This window comes from Protopterus annectens, chromosome 3.part1, assembly GCF_019279795.1.
Source record: "Protopterus annectens isolate FY-2018-M chromosome 3.part1, PAN1.0, whole genome shotgun sequence".
Classification (NCBI taxonomy): Eukaryota; Metazoa; Chordata; order Ceratodontiformes; family Protopteridae; genus Protopterus; species Protopterus annectens.
Genome location: NC_056732.1, coordinates 146457243 through 146475622, shown reverse-complemented (window position 1 = coordinate 146475622; position 18380 = coordinate 146457243). Strand labels below are relative to the sequence as shown.

The window sequence follows — 18380 nt, the reverse complement described above, 5'->3', positions numbered from 1 at the left end:
GATGTCCCTTGTGACATATGCAGGGCTTTTCACCCCCCAGGTTTTGGCAGATAGGAGAAGCAAACTCATTTTAAAGGGCTTGCTTCCTCCTTCCGCCACCTTGGGGGCTCCTTCCACATCAGGGGCTCAAACCTCAGCTAAGAAGCCCAAGGATTGCCGGGAGTCCAGGAGGCTGCCTTCCACGTGGTCCTCCTCAGAACCTCCATGGAAAAATACAAGTCTTTGGAACTGACATGTTCGGCTACGAGCTCCCTTACTTCTACCTCGCTTCTGCCCCATTCCTCCTCTGTGGCTATGAGGTCGAGTGGCATTCCTCTGCACCAGCTCCAGCTGTGTCAGCGCCAGGGTCTTCTCTGCCGATACCTTTCAGGAGGTCTCCGTTCTGTTCCCCACGAAGATCCCCCTGACCCCCCCCTTCAGCTTTGTCTAGGTCTACCCAAAACTTGTCCTCTGAGGATGTGAGTAAGCTCATGAGACAGTTCCTTGAAACACAGATCCAGATGGGGAATGTGTCCACCCTGTCTGCTTCCAGATCCGTGAGGCTCTCCCCGTTCCAGCCTGTAGCTCCTTCTCAGGTTTGTCCCTCGGTTTTGGAGTTCTTGGTTCTTTTAGATCCCGGTGTTAGGGTGTCGAAGCCGATAGAGATTTCTTCTTCACCTCCAACATTCTCTCTGACTTGCTCGGCTCTGGCTGGTTTGGTTCTGAGTGTGTCTTGGAGCCGTAGTGTTGAGGTTGGTTCTGGGGGGGTTGACTTTGACTTCAAAGGTTTCAGAGCAGTCTTTTCCCCTCGGGACCTTGGCCTTTGACAGCTCTGCTCTGACTTCCTCCTCAGAGTGGGAAGCCTGTTTTCTCCAGGAGATGTCTGCCCTGGTTGCTTTGGCCCCAATGAGACAGTTCCAGGTAGTCTGGAGTCTTTCTGCAATTGAGGTTGCAGAGAGAGTCCTCTTCATTTCTAGGAGACCATCAGCACTTACTGCAACGGACCCCCCCCTCCACTCTGGAACTGTGCCTGAGACCTGTAAGCTGCCACATGGACAGCTGGTCCCGGACAGCCTCCACACCATTCCCTCAGTGGATCCCCAAGCTTTTTCCGACACAGCCCTGGAGTGTCCCCCTGATGAGGTCCCTTGAAAGAGACCATGTAAGAGGAGGCATGTGGATTCCCCAGTGGAATCCCTCATCACAGATACCGATTTTGAGGAGCGTGAAGGTTCTCCCAAATCTCCACCCAACGAAGTCTTCTTTGGAGACATCCTTGAAATCCTTTGCTAGAAGGGTGGATGGTCTTCCCAAACCCGTTACTCAGAGGAGTTGGTATTGTGGGAGGCTTTCTGGGCTGGCCCACGTACTTACCTGGCTGTCCCCCTCCCCCGGCTGATCCAGGTGGTGTCATCGAGGGCTTGGAAGGAATAGAACCTATTCCCAAATGTGCAGATAAAGTTTTAAGCACCCCAGCCAACAGTTTTGGGCTAAAGGGATTCCGGTAGATGCCTTGGTTGTGGTGGCAGCCACCAAGAAGGAGCTCACTCAGGAAAGCTCCTCTGTCCATTCCCCAAATAGCGAATCCTGGGCTCTGGACAGATTTGGTAAGTGTGTCTATGCCTTATCTACCTTTGCTCTTTGGGAGTTAAACTACTTGTCTTACTTTACTCTGCTACAAAGGGACTTGGTTAAGGAACTTTCTAGCTCAGTCCCGGGGTCCATACCTAACAAGGTGTGGGAGTCTGTTTCCTCTAGGTTGGCCACCCTAAATTCCCTTGGTAATGCATCCATGAGGCTTATCTCTCATGCTGTGGAGAGTAGCTCAAGGGTGGCTGCTTCTGGCATTGCCATTAGGCGTCATGCCTGGATGAGGGTGTACAATTCTGTGGAGCCTTTCAAACAGTCCTTCATTAATGTCCCCCTTAATGGCTTCACCTTATTTGGGCCCACAGTATGTGACACCTTGACCCAGACTGAGAAAGATGGTAAGACCCTGTCTGTGTGGAGATCTGTTTTTCTACTCCACAATGGACCTTATCTAAGAACCAGTGTGGTAGTAAGAAAATGTGGTTTCGGAAGTCACAGGGTCCTTTCCAGGACACTCTGGGAGACTTTTCCCCCAAGGCAGAGGGGGATATATAGTTAGAACAGTAGACACCTCCCAAGCAGCAGAGGGGGATATGGTCAGAATGGTAGATGCTGCCCCACGCAGCAGAGGGGGTCTGCAAAATCAAGGCTTGTAGGAACCTGCCCTGGACAAGCCTTTCCAATGATCCTGAACAGTTACCTGATTGCTCTCCTCTGGAAGCAGTCGGGAGACTTTTTCCTTATACCCAGAAACCTGAGATACCATCACACATGACAAATGGTGCTAAGGATCATATCCAGAGGATACTCCGTTCCCTTTTCTAATATTCCTGAACAAAAATTTCGCCTCTCTGATGTTCCACCCAGTCGGAGGGAGGATGCTGCCCAAGAAATAAGAAAGTTACTGCAAAAAAGAGCCATCCAGGAGGTTTTCCCGATCAAGTTGGATCGGATGTTTACTCTGGATTCTTTTTAGCTCCCAGAAAGACAGGGGACCTGCAGCCTATCTTGGATCTCACCTACTTGAACAAGTCAGTGAAACACATAAGTTCAGGATGGTCACGATTCAATCTGTCTTACCTCTCCTGAAGATGGGTGATTGGATGTGCTCTGTAGACCTCAAGGGTATGTACTATCATATCAAAATGGACAGGCGCTCCAGGTCTTTTCTACATTTCAGGCTGGGAGGCAGTCACTGCCAGTTTCAGGTGCTTCCATTTGACCTCACCACAGCCCCCAGGGTGTTCACCAAATGTCTAGTGGTAGTTGCAGCTCATCTCCGAAAGCAAGGCTATCAGATATTTTCACATCTGGACAAATGGCTCCTCGCTGCCACAACCAGACATCTACTTCTTCAGGTCATGGATTACTTCCTTAACCTAGCTTCCACTTTGGACATAACTATAAACTGGCAGAAGTCACATCTGGATCCAGTTCAAACCATAGACTTTATAGTGGCACATGTAGACACAATTATGGCTCACATTTATCTTACGTTGGACAGGTTGCTAAATCTGAGATCCCATGTCAGCCAGACCTTGACTGTTTCTAAACCCCTCGCCTTTCTGATTCTATGAGCTTTGGGCTCCATGACAGCAACAATAACTCTTCTCCCAATGGTACACTTTCACATGAGTATTTTAAAGTGGACCCTAGCTGTACAGTGGTCTCTTTTCAGAAATCCCTTGAACCTTCCCATTAATGTCTTGTGTGTGCAGGGATTCTCTCCTTTGGTGGATCCAGTATCCGGAGATTATTCAGGGACAACCTTTTGTTCTCCCCTTCCCAATCACCACGTTGACCACAGACTCCTCCCAGTTTGAGTGGGTGGCCATTGTCTGGGCCAGACGGTCCAAGGCACATAGATACGCCAGGAGATCAAGTTGCATATTAGTGTTCTCAAGATGAGAGCGGTTCTTCTAGCGTTGCAAGAACTAGACAGCTTTCTTCCTCAGGTGACTGTTGCTATCCAAACAAACAATATGTCAGTGGTTTGGTACCTCAAGAAACAGGGAGGAACCGGGTCTTACCCCCTTTGTTGAAAAGCGATGAGGGTTTGGCATTGGGCAATTTCTTTCAACCACTTTCTGGTAGCAATGCACATTCCAGGAGAATCCAACATCCTAGCCGACAGACTCTGCAGAGTGCTGCTGATGCCTCACGAGTGGTCCCTGAACCAGTCCATCACAGATGCAGTCTTCCAGAAATGGGGTTATCCTTGCTGCAACCTCTTTGCAACCCCCCCCTCAACAACAAGTACAGCAAGTATTTTGCCTTGATCCTTCCCCAGGGATGCTCTTGTTCATGCTTGGCCCGCCGGTATACTATACGCCTTTCCCCCTCTTCCCTTGATTCCCGTGTTCCTACAGAAAGCTCTCAAGTTGTGAAGCAAAGTGATCCTCATTGCTCCTTTTTGGCTCTACAAACCTGGTTCACATTTCTTTGGTCTCATCTGGTTTGCCCCTGATGAAGATGGATCAGAATCCAGCTCTGTTGTCTCATCCGTCGGGGCATTAACATCCCAATATTCAGGCTCTGAAATTAACCACATAGTTTCTCCACTTCCGATGATGGCTAGATCTCCCATGCTGTCTTCTCCAGTCTGAGGAATTTTGATTTCATCACATAGGGCTTCCACTTGCAAGCTTTACAAAAGTACAGTGGATATAAACAGTGTGCACACCCCTGTTAAAATGCCAGGTTTTTGTGATATATAAAAATGAGATCACAATAAATCATTTCAAAACTTTTCCCACCTTTAATGTGACCTATAACCTGTACAGTTCATTTGAAAAACAAATCTGTTAGGGGAAAAATGTAAAAAAATAAAAAATGTACAATAAGCTGGTTGCATAAATGTGCACACCCTTAAATTAATACTTTGTTGAAGCACCATTTGATTTAATTACAACATTAAGTCTTCTTGGGTGGGAGTCTATCAGCATGGCACATCTTGACTTGACAGTATTTACCCACTTGTCCTTGCAAAACTGCTCCAAATATGTCAGATTGTAAGGGCATTTCTTGTGCACAGCCCTTTTCAGGTCACCCCACAGAGTTTCTATTGGATTTAGGTTTGGGCTCTGGCTGGGCCATTCCAAACCTTTAATTTTCTTCTGGTGAAGCCATTCTTTTGTTGATTTGGATGTATGCTTGGGGTCATTGTTGTGTTGAAAGGTGAAAGTCCTCTTCATCTTCAGCTTTCTAGCAGATGCCTGAAGGTTTTGGGCCAAAAGTGACTGGTAGTTGGAACTGTTCATAATGCCCTCCACCTTGACTAAAGCCCCAGTTCCAGCTGAAGAAAAGCAACCCCAAAGCATGATACTGCCATCACCATGCTTCACTGTGGGGATGGTGTTCTTTTGGTGATGTGAAGTGTTGTTTTTCAGCCAAACATACCTTTTGGAATTGTGGCCAGAAAGTTCAACCTTGGTCTCATCAGACCACAACACATTTTCCCACATGCTCTTGGGAGACGTGACGTATTGTTTTGCAAATTTTAGCTGGGCCTGGATGTTTTTCTGTGTAAGAAAAGGCTTCCGTCTTGCAATCCTACCCCATAGTGCAGACATATGGAGAATATGGGCGATTGTTGTCACATTTAGTACACAACCAGAAATTCCAGCAGCTCCTTCAGTATTGCTGTAGGTCTCTTGGCAGCCTGCCTGACCAGTTTTTGTCTTGTCTTTTCATCAATTTTGGAGGGACATCCAGTTCTTTGCAACGTCACTGTTGTCCCATAATTTCTCCACTTTTTGATGACTATCTTCACTGTCTTCCTTGGTATATCCAATGCTGTGGAAATTTTTTTGTACCCTTCTCCTGTCTGATACCTTTCAACAATGAGATCCCTTTGCTGCTTTGTAAGGTCTCTGCAAACCATGACTTTTGCTGTAGCAGGCAAGTGAGTAAATGTCAGGAAAATCCTACTAGGACAGCTGAACTTTATTTGGGGTTAATCAGAGTCTCTAATTGATGGCAGGTGTGTACCCAAGGTGCTTCAACAAAGTATTAGTTTAAGGGTGTGCACACTTATGCAACCAGTGTATTGTACATTTTTTATTTTTTATATTTTTTCCCCTAACAGATTTGTTTGCTTTTCAATTGAATTGTGCAGGTTGTAGGTCACTTTAAAGGTGGGAAATGTTTTGAAATGATTTATTGTGGTCTCGTTTTTTATATCACAAAACCTGGCATTTTAACAGGGGTGTGTACACTTTTTATATCTACTGTAAGTGGAAAAGATTGTCCCTTTGGGCGGAAAAGAATAAGATGGATCCTTTACAGCACCAATTTCAGTAGTTCTGGACTTTCTGGCATCCCTTTTCAAAGAAGGTGCTAGTCATTCTATAGACAAGGTACTGTTTGCTGCCATTTCTAACTTCCACTTTGGTTTTGACTCAGCGTCTTTACACATGCTTGATGTGCGTAGACAACTTCGTTGTTACTTCCATACACTAAATCCTTCAGGAAGTGTGGTCAGTTGTTTTTCTTTTTTGAACACTAAAAAAGGTAAGGCAGTGACCAGAGTTTCCTTGGCCAGATGGTTGAAATATTGTATTACATTTATTTATCCTTCTAAAGTATTCTCTTTCCATGTCCAGTAAGGGCACAGTCTACAAGGTTCCATGGCCAAGTCTCAAGCTTTTTGGTCTGGAGTTTCTATTGAGGACATTTATGCTGCTGCTACTTGGTCAAACCACCATACTTTTGTCACTGATTACAAATTGGACTTGCTTTCCAGGAGTAGAAGTGCTTTTGGTTCTGCTGTACGCCAGAATATCCTTCCTTAATGGCCACCCTGGATTATGGTAGCTGGGGACTCTGTCCCTCAGGTTAATGAAATGAAGTGGACAACATCAGATAAAGAAGTTATGTTTTGACCATAATGTTCCATCTGAGTTGTCCAACTTCATTCCATTAACTTTCCTGCCCTCATTCCTCCTATCCAATTTTTTTCGGGAAGCCTGGTAGAAGTTTCCAGGAATTCTATTCCATTGGTTAGTTCCTGATGTTTTGTTATTGGGAGATGTGTTTTTATATTTTAATCTCCTTATCTTTGTATTATAGTTAATGTTTTTTAGGAACATTATGTTCTTGTTGGCAAATTCGATCTGAGGTAAGGGGGGGGGGGGCAGGGCATTATGAGGTAGGTAGGAGGAGCTCAAGTTTGGAGTCTTGAGCTGTAAGGAGGAGGCCGGTCTGTACCGAGCTTCGGAACAGAGTCCCTCAGGTTAATGGAATGAAGTTAGACAACACAGATGGAACTTTATCGTAAGAACATAACTACTTTTTTTATACAACAATCTTCTGTTCGTCATTAAGTTTCAAGAAAGAGGCAAGTTTTTTCATGTGTTTTCTGTGCAGTCTTGATAGGTGAACAGTGAAGATGATGTACTGTTAACTTGTCAATGAAATGCTAAATTTGTAAGCTATGTGTGTATTGTGTAATGTGAACACGACCTAGCAAATTTTGTTTCCCCAGCATACTCTAGGTAGCATTTGACCTGGTTAATTCATGACTGGTACATGGAGCTTTCATTCAAAGCTATTTTATTTGCATCTTAAGAGTTGTGCTGATTGCAGAAGTCTGTATGCACTTTAAATATTAACTCGGGAGTCTTCCATAATCTGACCTATTCTCCCTTTCATTTCATTGTTCGTTGCTGCAGCTCATACTATGAGTGAGTGTTTTGTTTTCTGTAGCAGAAAATTGATTGCTGGATCACCAGTTTAGCCTTTTGCATTTTGTTTTCTAGTTTTGGCATAGTGTGGACACTACCAATAAAAGCAAGAAAAAGGAGCAGTCACCTACTGAGAAAGTAAAAGGTACTGTGAAAATTGCTTTAATGTTGCACAAATGTGTTAAAAGTCATCGTGTGTAATATACAGCACATGGCCACTTCTCTTATTATGTAACAACTCTTTGTTATAATTACAGATGAATGCAGCTGTCAGGTACAAATATTGTAAATGCATCAGTGCAAGGGTGTTTTTGTCATTAGCATGTTTAGTGAAGTGCAGATTCACATATAACATACCTCTCAATCCCTTAGAGCAAGAAATCTGGACAAAGCCATAAATAAAGGGGGCACAAAGGTCCAAGAGTAGGGACAATTTTTAAATGTTGCTCTTACAAACGTAGAAAGCTGATAGAATAACAGGTTTTGAATTAACATTAATTTCCTGAATGGTATGAAGTCTGAAACTCAGATGTTTGTCAGTATTTCCTGACTTCAGTCCTTAATGATTTGCCAAAGACTATCCAGAAAAATACAATTTTATAAGGAACAGACCAAAAATATGAGGCAAAAATCTGGACAGTTGAGAAATATGAACATAAATGTATCCATCCATCTTAGTACTTCTGCTAATACCTATTCTATTTAATCATATTTCAATTCTTGAGTTAGCTGGGTTGTTAGAATTTTTATGGTATTGCTGTTATAGTGTTTGTTGCCATTTCCTGCCACTTGCTTTGTAGTTGTCATATTTACAAACACACACACCCACTTGCTTTGTAATCCTTATGTTTTATGAAGAGAAACTTCCTGTAATTATAACAAACTGAACTGGATACCAAGAATCTAACTTCAGATCCAGAAGTCACACTCACTAAGTAAATTTGAAAGATGTGCTCCTTTTTATTGGTAAATCCAAATGGCACATCTGTTATTTAAGTACTCTCCAAGTATTGTGAAATGCTAGGCCTGAATGTTCCCTGCTTAGTACTGCCACCATTTTAATACCTTTTCAGCATGTTGTGAGCATATTTTTCGTAGTGCTTATGTTAGAATAAGGGAAATTAATTTGATGAAGTGTTACAAAGGTCTGCATTAGATGTGCAGGTTTTCAGCTAAAGCAAATTTTTGTGTCACTACATTGCAGTTTGAAATGCTGTACCAGGTCCCAAGTGGTATACTTTTCCCGTTAAAGATCATGTGAAAAGGTTTTAATTAGGATATTTGTAAAAAGCAGGTTGCACTTTAAGGTGTGCAGTCACTGTTGTGTCCCTTAACTTAGCATTTTTCATATGATATTTCGCTGGGTATTAACTTTTAAAAATACTTTGAAACTTTCTTATGTCCTGCTGCATTTGTGGCCTTTACATTTTATTGTCTGGTATTATAGAGTGAAATAACCAAAGCAAAATGTACTTCATCGCACCTTTCTTTGTATACATTTAATTAATTGCATGTACTCAGCTTCAGTGTGTAATTCTAGTTAGCAGACACTTATTAATGTAGCAAACTTTTGTTTTCCTTGTTTCAAATAAGGTAATTCTTGTATGAGGTTGTAATGCAGTAATATTTATATACTCTAGCAGAACTCAGCAGTTGGGTGGGGACAAGGAGGAGTGGGTATAGAAACCATTTTAACATTCACAGGTTCATAGGTGTTTACTATGCTGACAGCCACTGGGGCCTTTTTAAGCCTATCCATGCATCCCAAATCTCTGACAAGTTCTGGTACCCTAGGTAGTATAAGCAGGGACGTGGGGGATGAACCATTTACAGGCTGCCTGTGTCCATTACAGACATAGTTGCCAAACTAAGGGTGAAGTTCCAGTTCCCCGTCCAGTTGTCCAAGTTGCGCTTGAACTGGATTAGGGAGGAACTCCGCTTCACTTGGATGTGAGCCTATCCCAAAGAAGGGGCAGTCTCCACGATATATACCCGTTTCTCCAGCAGGTCCTGTTTATATCACTGGGAAGGTTTTAGTCTTTAGAATGGGTAACTTTGGTGCTGTTTGTTTTTTTGCGGATAAGCAAGAAGTCTGTCAGAGTGGGGTCTGGCAATGTCTTGTATGTCAGGCATATATCTCCTCTCAACAGCCTGCAGGAGATGGATTGCAGGGATAAGGCTTTAAGGCGGCCTGCAGAGGGCATGTTATTTATGCCCTGTATTCTTTTAGTGAGGAACCTCTATGGATGTTCCAGTTGTTGTATATACCCGGTTAGGTACATACCAAAGGGAGAAGTGTACTGGGTGGTAGGTCTGATCAATGCCAAATACAATGGGCCTCTTCAGACCTAGATGCTGGAACTTTGTTTTGAAGTTGCACAATATAGAATGATTTCCTCACTACTGTTGACACGTGATGGTCAAAGGCTACATTACTGTCAGTGTCTCCAAGTCTGTGACTACTGGTTCGAATGCTAAGGGTGTGTTATCAATGTGTTAGTTGCCAGGGATGACTTAACTTCCCAAAGGATATTACTTTGCATTTCTTTTCATTTAGTTGTACTTCATGTCTCTGAAATGAGTTATTTGCCTGTGCCAGCCCTTACTGGAGAATATTAGTGTCTGTGGGAAATTCTGACTGCTCCTGATTTGCAATTGTCTACAAATTTGGTAATCTAGAGGTCCTTGATGTTGGCCTGGACTTCGGAGAAGTAGATCCAAAAAGGAACAGTTCCAGGACAGTTCTCTGGGGGACTCCACTGGTGACTGGCTTCTTTGTAGATGGGGGACTCCCCAGTTGTAACTTCTTGGGTTCTGTCTGTGAGCCAGCTGGCTGTCCACCAGGTGACATTGGTTTATACCTAACCTCTTGAGTTTAACAGTGCCTGAGTGGGGTATTGTCATTTGTTTGACCAGATCAAGGTAGGCAGTATGAACCCATTTTCTTCTTGTCCATTGCTTTGGTGACCTCCACAAAGAAGTCCACCAGTTTCTATGGGCATGGACTAACCTTGAAACCAAACTGGGTTGGGTCCAGTGTATGGAGGTTTCCTATGTCATTATCAATCATTTCAATGATGATTGTTTCCATGGCTTTGCATGTAAGACTGGTGAGACGTGTGTGTGTGTGTGTGTGTGTGTGTGTGTGTGTGTGTGTGTGTGTGTGTGTGTGTGTGTGTAGTTTCCAGAGCCCATAGATGGGCCAGCTTTGTGTAGAGGGGATGACTTGTCATTCACCATTTGTGAGGCTTGAATCTTGTTTGGAGGCTATGGTTAAATAGTGATTCCAGAGTGCCTTTTAGGTTGCATTTCATTCTATTTATTAATGTCAGGTAAGTTGTTTCATTCTGTTTAGTAAGCAGCCTTGGGATTTTACCAGTGCTCATTGATGCAGTGTTTTTTGGGCTTAGAGAACATTGAGGACCTGTTCCTTAGTGATAGTTATATTTGGTGGTATTTCCTGAGGGGAGGTTGGGGTGGGGGTAAAGTTAGAGTTAAATTTGTTTGTACCCATAGGTTTGCTATATCTTCTGGCTCAGTGTATGTGGCTCCATTAACAATGAGGTATGAACACAATTGTGTATTGCCTTTGTGGTTGTGGACATAGCTAAAGAAAGCCTTGTGGTTGTCCTTTGCCTAGGAGGCCAGCTTTACATCACATTTGGCATTGGTAGATTTTGTCCTCTGAGTTGTTGTTTTAGTCTGATGAGAGTGCTGACGTTAAACCATGGTCTGGCCTTGCCCATTCTATCTCTTTTCACTATGGGAAAAACTAAATTGAAAACCAGGATGCATCATTCGTATAGTATCAGACAAAAAGATTAATGCAATGCCCTATATGTGCTTATTTCCAAGAATCCAGCACACAGTTTTAAATTCATGGTAGTACAGGTCACTCACATGAGTAAGGGGGGGGACATAGTGAACTTAACAGAATACAATGAGTTACACTGGATTGTAGAGCTAGGAGCTGACCATCCACCAGGGTTAAATACCTGTATACCTTTAAAACCAGCCCTAAGGAAAAGGAGGGTAGTGAAATGATTGGTAGTTGTACTTTTCAAAATGTATTTAAAGAGATTTCATGAATGTTGCTATACTGTCCGATGAAGGGCTATCCTGAAAGTGCTTACAGTTTTATGATCTTTTTATTTGTTTTTATGGAATAAGTTTGTGACGGCCTGTTTGGACTCAACTGTTTTCTTGGATTTACAAAAATAAATAAGTCAGAAAAATGTCCTTAGCTACAGAGCCATAAGTGTTACTAAAAAAAGTAACTGGCAAACTGTTTAGCACAAAGTAAGCTTTACAGCTGTTGCATTTAGTAGATTGTAGGTATTAAACTGGATGTTATAAATCTTGGTAGATGCAGTAAATATTAAGTTTTTTATTTACAAATTAAATATCATAGCATCCTTCACTTTCACCAGCTTTTAAGTCTTCCAACTATGTACAGTGGAACAGACCTGTAATAAAATAGCCAGATTTGCATCCAAATCACCCTCATACACTCAACACTGCAAAGCTCTCGTATAGTTCAGTTGGATCGAACTCCTTTATTGTAACCTCTGTCAACTAAAATAAGCTTATAAAATACTCAGTTTCCAACAAGTGTCCATCACTATCTTTACTCGTATCATGGTACTCCCCTTCCAGGACCCTTAGATCCTCTGAAACTTCTGCCTAGTATTAACCTCTCCAGTAACTCAGAGATTACCTCTGTTCCTCCCAAGTAACCAGACTCTGAAACTCTCTTCACTTGTCTCTGTGGAGATCTGCAAACCCTGACCAAGTCAAGTTACAACTTAAACACCACCTTTTCACATTTGATTTGCCACTTTGCATCACCACCTGATTGATTTTTCAACGTCTCTCATTATCTTTTCTCTGCTTCACCCAAAGTCATACAAAAACAACCCCACAATCTCTAAATATTAATTTATAATCATCCCTTTAGTCCTATTATGCCCCCATTTCATACCTCTTCTCTACTCTGCTGTTTCTTTACCTTTTCACCTGAGTCCTTCTAAACCCAACTGCTTCCTCCATTATCTCATACCTCCAGCAACACCTCCTCATTCTTCTTAAATCTGTTCATCAGAAGTAATAATTTACTTGTTTTTGTTGCCTCAGTTACTAGTCCACCAAATCTTCTTTAATTGTACCCTCTGTCTCTCTCTCTCTCTTTATATATATATATATATATATATATATATATATATATATATATATATATATATATATATATATATATATATATATATATATTTTTTTTTTTTATTTTAATTTTCTAACACGACTTTTATGTTAGTCTGGGATTGATTTCTTTTCTCTTACGTTCAGTTGTATTCAATATTGCTATTAATCTGTTCTTGTATTGTCTGTTGGAGTATTTCTCCCCAGGCTTCCTCTGAAAAGGTGCTTTTCTCAGTTGGACTTTTCTGGTAAACAAAAACAATATTAATGTGACTACTCAAGATACACATAACACCTGCCCCAGGACCTGTCCTCATCTGCCTTGTATACTAACCAAAACTCCTTATGCACCCCCCCCCAAGCCATCTCTGACTAGAAAGGAAAATTAAGATACCTGAGTGAGTGTTACAGTATTGCAGAGGAGTGTTTTTCCTTCACTTTTCCATCCCTGCACATAAGTGGCTCTCTGTGGGTGAGAATGTTTAATGGGTGTCAGTACTGCTCAGACCTTTGTGAAGAACTTGGCATCAACATAAGGCAACAGTTCAGTGCACAATGAAGTTCTTGAAGGTCATACTGGTGAGAATCATACTAATCCAGTTTCAACACGAGTAACATTGTCATTATGTGATTGGTCAGGGTGCATGCTGTCGCATTTAATTTAGCCAGGGCAAGAATAAAATAAAAATGTAAAAAGTTTGCAGATTATAGTTGTGCAGCATTGAGGTGCATTTTGGATACTGTATGATCCAGTTTGTTGGAGACACATTGGAATACTGTATGGAAGGATGTTACATACAGTTAGAGGCATTGAAGCTTCTCCTTTTTGTTGAGAATATAGTGTGGTACTTGTAAACATTCAGTTCATTGCAAAGGATCTTACAGCTCATGTACTGTGAGTGGCTAGTAAGTTAGTCAAGCTACCCTGAATGCCTGCAATATAAAGTAAACTGTAATAAATTAATCAGTGAATGAAGTAATGTACTGTGCATTTAACTGCAATTGTATATTGATTTGGATATCATGTACAATTGTTAATTTATCATATTAAATATCTGGCACATTAAAATTACTTTCCAACTTTGTGGTTAATTTTGCTGGAGCCACATAGCAGCATTGCTAAACAGGTACTTGGTGTATATAACCCATGGTGAAGATGTTGAAAGGAGGATGTTTGCAGATGGGATTCTTCGTGTACTGTGTAGATGTCCAGTTTCATATTAGCTAAGATTGCACTGATGCGATTGGTTGGTTCACAAGGCATGCACCATTAATTGGTTGTGATGTACATTTGCAGCATTTTAAACTTGGCATTTCAAAGATGTATTGATTTAGTGAGTGCTTTTGATTTGTCTGTTTATTTGTAAGATTTAATAATGTAGAACAAGAAAGGAAATGCAGCATGTTTAACTGTAAAAAAGTGATAGCAACAGTTCTGAGGTTACATGCAGTTATGTTACAGTTTGTGCTGTTGCTAATATTTATAATTCTATAAAACTGAAATGTTCATGTCTACATTTGACCATTATTTCTTTGGTGGAATTTTTGAGCACCTTGGTGTGTATATTTTGTGTGCGTTTGTATATATTAAGAAAAATGTTTAAACATTTAAAATGATGAATATCTAAAACAGTACACTAGAATTCAAGGCTGAAGCGTTTAAGAAAATGTTCTGTAGAAAATGTTGTATTTCATGGTATACAGTAGGCACCAAGTCTGTAAGGGCTCTTTAGGTTATTAGAAAGACCCTGTGATTCTGTTTGAGACAAGGCTACAAAGACAAAAGTAGTTGAGCAGTTTGTCACATATTAGAACACATTTGCATTTTTCATACCCTATTCTGGGCAGTACACTTATCTGCGCATGTTGTTTTATATCTGTTCTGGGGCCCCTGGGAATGCCACAGTTTACTTACTTCAGCATCTAGACTAGAACACAGTCTAATAACTGGTGCCAGAGCCATAGTCTATAGCTTAGTACCAAGAAATGCATAATATCCTTTGGAAAGACTGCTACCCATGGAAACTACCACATTGATGATGATACACTCCTAAGAGTAGCCCTAGTGCTCAGGGATTTGGGAACACACACAGACAGTAACCGGGCCTGTGACCATCATTTATCTTTGGTAGTAAGGAAAGCATTCTATATTGCACAACTTATATAAAAAAAAAAAAAAAAAGTATGACATCTAGTTCCAAAGATGTCATTGTTCCTCTGTACTCGGACCTTATCAGACCATTCATTGGGCACAATGCCTCCACATGCAACAACTGGAGCATCCACAGAGGTTCCTCACAAAATGAATGTATGGCCTAAACATGTCTTACATTGATTACCTCAAAGTCTTATCCTTGTACTCGGTCTCCCACAGGTTGCTGAGAGGTGATCTGTGCCTAGCCTTCAAAGCGTCCTTTGATCTTTCTCTGATGGACCCGTTGAACATCCACAAAGAATATTGCATCAGAATTACCAGATCTAGGGATCTAAACCTTATGTGCAACATAAATAGGACATGTCGAAGGGACAGGTGCGTGTTTTAGAGACCATCTCTTCTCTAGAGCAGGCTTCTAATTCAAGTAAAGCAGAGTTTTTACCTAAGCCAATCAAACATAACTTGAATCACTGGATGGGGAATTGGGTACTTACCCCTGGTTTGGCACCTTTGTCTCTAGTAGATAGTCAGCCATTAAATGCTTGGCCACCCATATCGAAGCATCATTGTACCCCTTACATAACCCTAGGGTGTCAGAACCTCTCAGATACATTTGGGAAGCATAGCTAGGCTTAAAAAAGCCCTCTGGGGCTGTTAGCCTAGTAGTCAGCTATGAACCCAAGAAACTGCTGAAAGCATTTCACCTTGATAAAGACAAGGTTGATTAGCTGTTAGCTAATAGTAACATGCAGACAGTAAATAATTTCATGAAAATAATTGCAGTAAATATGAGGGAAGTGAAATACAGATCAGTTATTCACTTTTGCATAACTGTTGAGATACAGCAGGTTCTTTAAAATTAGAAAATGGTGTATATAAAAAGTCTGATATTAAAGTGTATACAGTGCTGTAGATTTGAAAGCACATTATCACTAGGTAAGAAACTTCTGAGCAGTTTTCTTCCATTCCTTTGTTCCATTCCATTTAACACCCATCCAGTTTTTTTGCTTTAATTCTTGAATTTTACTGTTCAACAGGCCCATATTTGACGTACCTGTATACATGCATATATATGTTTGCACACATACATACAAGTGTGTGTGTATGTATGTGTGTGTACATATATATATATATATATATATATATATATTATATATATATATATATATATATATATATATATATAAAATTTGTGTGTGTGTATATATGTATGTATATATATATATATATATATATATATATATATATATACATGTGTGTGTGTGTGTATCTATATCTATATATATATATATATATAATGTGTGTGTATATCTATATATATATATATATGTGTGTGTGTATATATCTATATATATATATATATGTGTGTGTGTGTATGTGTATGTGTATATATATATATATATATATATATATATATGTGTATGTATATATATATATATATATATATATATATATATGTATATATATATATATATATATGTGTGTGTGTGGGTGTATGTGTGTGTGTGCGTGTGTGTGTATATATATATATATATATATATATATATATATATATATACATATATGTGCATATAGCTATAGGTATATATATCTATATATATGTGTGTGTGTATGTATATGTGCATATAATATATATATATATATAATGTATATGTGTATGTATATATATATATATATATATATATATATATATATATATATATGTATATGTGTGTGTGTATATATATATATATATATATATATATATATCTATATATGCATGTATATATAAAAATATAAAGGAGCATAGCTAAGACAGTGCAAGAAGGGCAACATCCCTGGGTGTAAATTGTTGGCGGCTCACTATCAGCCAATCCCAATTCCTCTTTAGCCAGCTATTAGAAGAAGGTATTGCATTTGCGGTCAAACTCGAGAGCTGTAGGACTCCATGTGTATGGTCTAAACTGTAGCAAATTGCAAAGGTTGCTGCACTGTTGCAAACAGTTTGCTACAGTTTTAAAAGTAAAAAAAAAAAAAATTTAAACAATGTAGCAGTTCGTACAGGCAGGGCATAAACTGCATCAGTTTGCTACAGTTTAAAAATAAATGTTTTTTAAACTAAAACATCAGCACCAAAGTGCTGCATGCAGGCAGATGTAAATTGTAGGAGCGAGTATTTTTTTTTGCTGTTCCCTTGAAAAGGTGGGGTACTGGTTCATAGCACTGGCACAGGGCACTTCTGTACACACATACATACAGACAGAGAGTTATGGATAGAGCCAACTGTCAGCTTTCTTTAGGGAAAGTTGCATAATCCTGATGCCCCACCACAGGTTTAATTTGATGATGCATTCCACTTTAGCTGTTTTTGTTATTAATCAGAAAAATGTAGTCCTAGAGAAAGGCTAAAATGGTAGAACAATGTGATAAGTCAAATAGTTTTAGATGAAAATATATTTGTGCACATATGAATGTAGTTAATAGAAATTGATTTTGACTGATGTTTGTCATTTTTTTAATAATGTAGTTATTTTAAAAAGGTCACCTTGCTTTAAGTGCCAGCTTTCTTCTGCTAATTTGTCATATTCTGTTTTAATTTTGTTCCTCATGTCTAGAATTGAAATAAAAGTAGTTGAAATAATTGGCTAAAAGAGAAATTAACTGATGCTGCTAGACCTACTTTTCTTAAACTGAAAGTATTGATTAGTTGAATAATATCTGCCTTCAGAAATCAATTAATTGTTTTCTTGGATTTAATTGTGGTAAGCCATGGAACATCTTTCTGTCTGCTGCAACAAATCTCACTCAAGTGACCATTTATTAAAACCCTGATCTCTAAGCAGTCCTTCTAGATATTAAACGGTTTTGCAGAAAATGATACTTAAAAATGTTTTTTGAGAAAAAATGTATTTTGAATGATGTTAATGATATCATTGTAACAACCACTGAAAACAATTCATTAGTTCTTGCTGATTTTAATAATACACAAATTAATCTCTCTGCAAGTTTCAGTGATATAGATGATTTGGAAGATTTTTCTCTTCTTTTTGATCCTTTGTTGGACATTTCTGTTCATGAGGTTATGGCAGAAAATGCATCAAATACCCCTAGTTATGGGGGTAATAGTACAATGGTAGGAAATCATGAGGCAGGCTTAGTGGACACTAACTCAGGAAGATTTTATACAGGTTATGGGAAATTTATTTTACCTGAACTTCCAAGTCGTAGCAATTTTTATCCACCGAAAAACTCTGCAGTTTTAAGGACATTTGAGAATGTCCTATGCAAAAAGGTGGAAAGTGAGTATGCTAATTTCTTGAAACATTATTTTTCATTCAATTTAAGTAAATCGGAATGGAATGCTTTAAAGGTTATGAAAGAGGCAGCAAAAAAATATGCCTTTTGCATTGCAGACAAAGGGGGTAAATGGGTAATTTTGAATAAGTGCCACTATTTAAAAATGAGTTATGACTTATTATGCAATGATCAAGTATATGTGGAATTGCCTAGTAATCCTATCATTGAATATAATGCATTGCTATTAGAGATTCTTGAGAGAGGTGAGAGGCTTGGCTTTTTGAATAATAAAGATGTAAAACGTTTATTTGTGGCCAACCCTAGAGATCCCATTTTTTACACCATACCTAAAATACATAAGAATGTGTTTGATCCTCCAGGCCGACCTATTGTGTCTAGCTGTGGTGGTTATTTGGAATTTGTGGGGATTTTTTTGGATAGTGTGTTAAAGGAACATTTAAAATATGTTGTTTCCCACATTGTTAATACAAACCAATATT

The 18380-nt window shown here is 39.7% G+C and overlaps 1 long non-coding RNA gene across 2 annotated transcripts in view; it reads left to right on the top strand.

The window, feature by feature from the left end:
• The window catches only part of LOC122798048, a 553957-nt gene that overhangs the window by 438120 nt on the left and 97457 nt on the right, over nt 1-18380 (top strand). For both annotated transcript variants that reach the window (XR_006364210.1, XR_006364209.1), the window contains exon 3: nt 7329-7398. This is a non-coding gene — a long non-coding RNA (uncharacterized LOC122798048). The remainder of the gene's footprint in view (nt 1-7328; nt 7399-18380) is intronic.